At 49.7% G+C, this 6209-nt stretch overlaps 1 long non-coding RNA gene across 1 annotated transcript; it reads right to left on the reverse strand.

Annotated features, from left to right (window-relative positions):
* Window positions 1-668: 668 nt before the first annotated feature.
* On the reverse strand, window positions 669-5465 carry LOC139274755 (uncharacterized). The gene is made up of 3 exons (XR_011595592.1): window positions 4853-5465; window positions 2557-2713; window positions 669-2315 (listed from the first exon to the last, which is right to left on the reverse strand). It is a non-coding gene; the product is annotated as an uncharacterized lncRNA (long non-coding RNA).
* Between the last annotated feature and the right edge of the window lie 744 nt (window positions 5466-6209).

Below are 6209 nucleotides of genomic sequence, written 5' to 3' on the forward strand. Positions count from 1 at the left end.
AAACCCATTAGTGCTAGCTACTTTATAGGCTGCCTGTACGTCCCTTAACTTCTCCTCCAGTTCTTTTACTTGAAGGGTGAAGCAAGTGTTTTCCTTCCGCAGTATCTTTTCATTATCCCTAACCTCTGTAACCTGACACTGAAAATAGTCCTGGCTGTTCTTAAACCTCTCCATTAGCTGCGCCTTTCCATGCTTCAGCTTGCGAAGTTCTCCCCATAGCCCTTTCATGTGATGTCTCTGCACATTTCCATAGTTTTGCCTGTAGTGACTCGATGGTTTTATCTAGGAGCTGGACCTGTCGCTGTAGACAGACCAGCCAAATTGCCTTTTCTATCGATTCTTTATGGTCCTTGCTTGCTGTCCACTGGGCCGCAGCGTCTCCCGGACGCTCAGTGTGCAATAGACGAAGCATCCATTCTTTAGTGACATTCACTTTCTTATACACATAGGAGAAAATCCTCTCTTCCATCTTGGTTCATTCTTCCAAAACAGCACTCTCTGCATCACATCCCTTATACCAGAGTCCTGCCGCGGTCACCATTTCTGTAGGGGGGGTGTGTGGGGTCAGGTTCACCTCTGACCTTCAGATTGGTTCAAATCGCTCCCACTCCCTGGATTCTAGACTCTGAATTTATTTGGGGATGTGATAAAGTGCAAGAGACAACTGGTTTGGTGCAAAAAAACTTTGATTTTATTAAAGGCAAGAAAATACAACGTCATACGTATAGTCACTCAAGTGAAGAACAGTACAGCACACATTCAAAGGGGTGATAGTGAATAATACACCTCCCACCTCCCAATGCCGAACGCTGACTAGGTTAAACTCCAGAGCAAACAGGGACTATGCTCACCGATCTTTTACTGGTAGTTGGCGGCGGTTCGCGATTTCGGTGTTCGCTGGATTCTGTATTCGCTGGGTTCTGCTTGCCATGCGCCGAACGTCGTAGAAGACTTCTTACTGCGCAATCTTCAATTGGGTGGTGTCCCCTGATGCGGTAGGGTGCGTTTTGGACTTATGGGGTAAGTACCCACTTTCTTTCGTTAGAAATAGGTTTCAAAATCTTTTTAGATAATGTTTTCACCTGTTGGTAGTCAGGCCTAGGTTGTCGAGTGGAAACTTACGATTATTCGGTTTCTTCCTTGTAGAGTTTTGTTTCGAAGTTGGTCGATCGCGGTGCTTTTGGTGGTACTACATTGGCTGTGGTCAGTTGCTGCCGCGATGGTGATGTTCTTCCTTCCTTTTTCCGATTTCAGGACGTTGAAGCTGGAGAAGCGAGTTAAAACTGCTGCGGTGATCTTCTTTCTTACTCCTTGATACTCTAAGATGCTATGCTGCTGTGTGCATACCTTCTGTTAAGCATGGCATGGCATGGCATTGCCTTTGTTAAAGCAGGGCCCAGTTATAGCTTTGGAGCTCTTCTAATATTCGCGTCAAATCAGCCCGGATTCTTTGTTTAGTTTTGGCAGGCTTGATATTTCTTTGTCAAATTTTGGCGGGCTCATTAAATGTTAACCTGTCTCGGATGTGTCGATCTTCTAAATCTGTTTCTTGATGGAAATATTAGCTTTGGTATTTGCAGTGTCTGTCTGTGCTTGGTGTTTTCATGCAGGCTGGATATGCCATTGTTATTATGTATGGACTGGAATGGTTTTCCAGATCAGGATGATTGTTAGCTATCTCTGGATTAATTGTTGCTATGTTAAGGGGAGAAGGGTTTTCGCGTATCCACAATTCTCCAGACAATTTGCTTTAGTTTCAATACCCCAGACAGCTTCAATACTCAAAACTGGCTTCTTTGAAGGATAGTTCCTTTAGTTCTCAGCCCTGCCCACACAAACTCAATCTGCTTGGTAAAATCCCAAATTCGATTAAAGTTTGTAGTTTCTTCCATGTGCACTTTAGGATCTCAAACTTTCTGGTTGATAGTTCCAAATTAAATTTCCTTTCCAATGAGTCCAAACACTGGGGGCGGGGGGTTGGGTGGGGGTGGTTGTCCCATGAATTTTGCAACCCTTTACCCTTGACAATGAGACCATGTCCTCATTTGGATCTGCCCATCGCAGCTTGTGCCTACCTCGCTGACGCAACCTCCGTGGGGTCGGCATTGACATTGGACATCTTGGAGTGGCCTGCTGCAAGCCGCTTGGCCCCGCTACTTCATCTGTCGATGATGACATGGCCACAGGTACCACAGATGAAAACTGGTCATCTTCATCCTCCTCGGATTGTTGTTCCTCACCCGTGGTGATGACCACCTGCAGCGGTAAAGGGGTTGGTGCAGGGGCCTTCCTTTGCATCTCGTGAGTCTGGGTAGCTGCAAAACATAATTGAGGTTATTAGAAGAGAAGGGTAGACATGAGAATGCTTGCGCTGCTCTGGCATATGTACGAGGAACAACACTATTGCAATAAATGTGAACGAGAGATGTTACATATGATTAACCTGAGAGTACAGAAGCTGCATGCATAACATTACATCATTCATATATTGCAATTAAATGCCATTAAATTACTTTAAATTACCACTGGTTTACCACTGCTTTACACATTACTCACATGGCGCAACAACGGGAACTGCACCACCACGGGAGGCAGAACGATTGTGGGTGCCCACCAGTGCTGCGGCACGTCCCTCCAAGTTGGTGAGTGGGTGAAGCACAGCAGGGACTCCTCCGGTCCGCCTCTGCTCCACGTGATTCTTAGATATCTTCCTCTGCAAATGTGACAAGAGCCTGGCATAAGCTAATTGACTAAGTACTATTACAGAAACACAACAGATATTGTAATCCACAATTAGTCACCCCACATTCTATTCATCCATAACTTCAACGTTATATGCTAATACGGTTTGTATCCATAATGGATGCATGGTTATAAGATCTACCTTCAGAGAAAATATGTAATCAGATCGTGTTTAGGAACTAATGCTTGACACTAAAAATCTCATGTACAGTCTCCAAGATAGGCCCCTGAGGGGAGGGAGTCGGTTTATTTGAATCGATGGTGGTCCCCCAGGAAGGGGAATCAGGACTGCTGGTGAGCTCGGCAATGACAGGACGGGAGGGAGAACCATGTCCGTGGCCTGTGCTCGGAGACCTCCATGTGGCCGGAGCTAATGTCCCAAAGTGTCTCAGGGCAGACAGTGAGCCAGAGCAGCTCTCCCTCAATCCAGGCTGGGTCTCTGTGTGAGTGACAGCAGCCGGAGAGACTGACAGTCTGGGTAAAGGTGACCGGACCCCTCAGAGTTCAGTTGTGCCTCATCTAGCCTGCTTCGGGATGGAGTCCAGGACACTCACGTCGAAGACAGAGTCTTGGTTAAGGAGATCTTCGAAGTGTTCCTTCCAGCAGGCACTGACTGCCTCTCTGTCCTTGATGAGTACCTCTCCATACCCACCAACCTCCTTTCTCAGAGGCGAGCATGCTATCAACTGTGCCACAGCTGTATTGCATTAAATGTATCACTTATATTAAAGCAATAAATCCAACAGCAGACTGAATTCTTCCGCACTTCTCTTTAAACAATCCTTTACTCAGTTATAAGAGAAGAAAATGTCTAAAAGGCGGTTTTATTGTATTTATTATAATTTCAGTTGTACTAAATGTACCAATAAACATGTTTTCTTGACACAATATATTCAGTAAGTTTGAAGTCCTTCCAGGTAGCTGAATAACAATATTTGGGTCAGTTCTAATGAAGAGACATCTATAAAATAGAAATTTCTGGAGATAAGGGAGCAGTGGGGTTTAAGCTTGGGGACCTGAATTTTAATCGTCCATGTTATGTAATGATGTGTGTATCGTCCCAGTACCTTAAATGTAATGTAAGTACTATGCCACACCACAGAGGGCGCTGCGGTGGGAAACTCTGGTAGTGCCTGTAACAAGGGCTATATAAGGCTGACCACCACACCTGGGAGGCACTCTGGAGCTGAACAATAAAGGACGAAGGTCACAGCAGTTAGACTTACACCAGACCGTGTGGAGTCAGTGGTTTGTGTGCTACATACACCACATTGGCAACGAGGAAGCGGACGAACTCCACGCAACCATGGCTACTCTGGGCTCGCTAAAGGATTTTACCGTGGGCAATGATTGGGAGGCCTTTACGGAAAGGCTCGAGTACTACTTCACATCAAACGACCTGATGGAGTACACGGACGCAATGAGAGATAAGCGTAAGGCGATATTGCTCTCCAGTTGTGGAGATGATGTTTACAGTCTCGTCAGGGATTTGCTGCCACCTGGGAGCGCCAGGGACCAGTCATACGAGGAGCTGACTGAACTCATTCGTGACCAGTTGAAACCGAAGGAGAGCATCCTCACGGCCAGATACAAATTTTACCATCACTGCAGACCTGAGGGCCAGGATATCACCAAATATGCTGCGGACCTCAGGAGACTCGCGACGCCGTGAGATTTTTGGGCACACCTTGACGAGGCTTTGCGGGACGTTTTCGTTATGGAGATTGGCCACGAGGGCCTCCTTCACAAGCTGCTGGCCACGGAACCCACAGTCACTCTGACAAAGGCCATCACCATCAGCCGGGCATATATGACCTCGACTTGCAGCACCAAGCAAATGATCCACACAGTCTCGAACCCGGCAGGTACTGTCCACAGGATAGCGCCCACCATGGACAAAACTGCAGAACGTGGCTCTGCCCGGGGCAGAGAGCACGGACCTCGGGATCCTGGAACTCAGAGTCTGCCGAGGGGGGCCAATCAAGCAGCACCATGCTGGCGCTGTGGAGGAAGCCATGGGGCTCACCAGTGCAGGTTTGCGGAGTATACGTGCAATACCTGCCACGTTAAAGGCCACCTTCAGCGTATGTGTAAAAGAAATCGGACTCACCATGTGGCTGAGGAGATGGGGGATGATCCACTGTTCAGCGAGGAGCATGTAGAAGAAGATGAGGTGCTTGGACTGTATACGTGCACCGACAATTCGCACCCAGTGATAAGTGAAGTAAAAATCAACGGAGTCCCAGTGAGTATAGAAGTGGACACGGGCTCAGGTCCGTCGTTGATGAGTCGGAGGACTTTTGATAAACTGTGGATTAACCCAGCTGCACGACCCAAGCTGGTCCCGGTCACGGCGAAGCTGCGTACCTACACCAGGGAACTGATACCTGTTCTCGGCAGAGCGATGGTGCAGGTATCCCAAGGGGACGAGATGCACGGTTTACCTCTGTGGGTCATTGCAGGCGATGGGCCGACACTCCTCGGCCGGAGGTGGATGGGGACGGTCCGTGGGAGCTGGGAAAACTTCATCACTCACAGGCTGTTGCTCCCCGGGGTGCTGTCGTGCCCCGTGTCCCCAGAGAGCAGCGCCAACCGAGCTGGAGCTGCAGCCTCAATCCCCCCACAGGCAAGTCCCAGGCCCGGAACTCACACAGAGACCCTGCAGCCCCAGCTCCCACAGGCAAATCCCAGGCCCGGATCTCACACCGAGATTCTGCAGCCTTAATCCCCACAGGCAAGTCCCAGCCCCGGACCTCACACAGAGACCCTGCAGCCCCAGCTCCCACAGGCAAGCAGCCCTGCACAGAGGGGCCTAATGGGGGGGGGGGGGGGTGAGCCGGCGGAGCGCTGCGGGCAGGGTGCTGAGGGATCCAGGGGCCGGCGGTTCGGAAGGGCCCCGCAGAGGAAGAGGCCGTTGGGCGGGCCCCACCGAGGAGCTGGTAGCGTCGGTCGGCGGCCATGGCAGCCGCAGGGGAGGCCACTATGGAGACCGCGGGGAACGCGGCAAGTGCGGCCGCTGGAGAGGCCACGACGGCCGCAGGAGAGGCGGCAAGTCAGGTGGCAGCGGAGGGGAGCGGAGGCTGCGACGGCGGAGGGCATCCGGAGCGGCGGAGAAGAAGATGGCGGCGGCATTGTGTCGGAGCTGCAGAGCATAAAAGATGGCAGCGCCCAAGGAGAAGCCTCATGGAATCCTCCTGCATCAAAGATGGCGCCTTAAAAAGGAAATGCACCCGGGAGTCTTAAAAGGGCCTTACAAAGAGGTGGTCCCCACAAAGGACTTCTGTTTGGCAGAGCGAGTCCAAAACGAGCTATGTTAATGTGAGATAGTGAATTTATAATAAGAATTACTTTTTTTATGCTGAATGGCCACTGTATTTGTGTAAAATAATGGATGAAGTACAATTAATGATTACGGCTAACAAGGAAATCAAGGTTCCGCTACCAGTCAATAACCAGTTAATGTACCA

Source organism: Pristiophorus japonicus, chromosome 10 (genome assembly GCF_044704955.1).
Source record: "Pristiophorus japonicus isolate sPriJap1 chromosome 10, sPriJap1.hap1, whole genome shotgun sequence".
Lineage (NCBI taxonomy): Eukaryota > Metazoa > Chordata > Chondrichthyes > Pristiophoridae > Pristiophorus > Pristiophorus japonicus.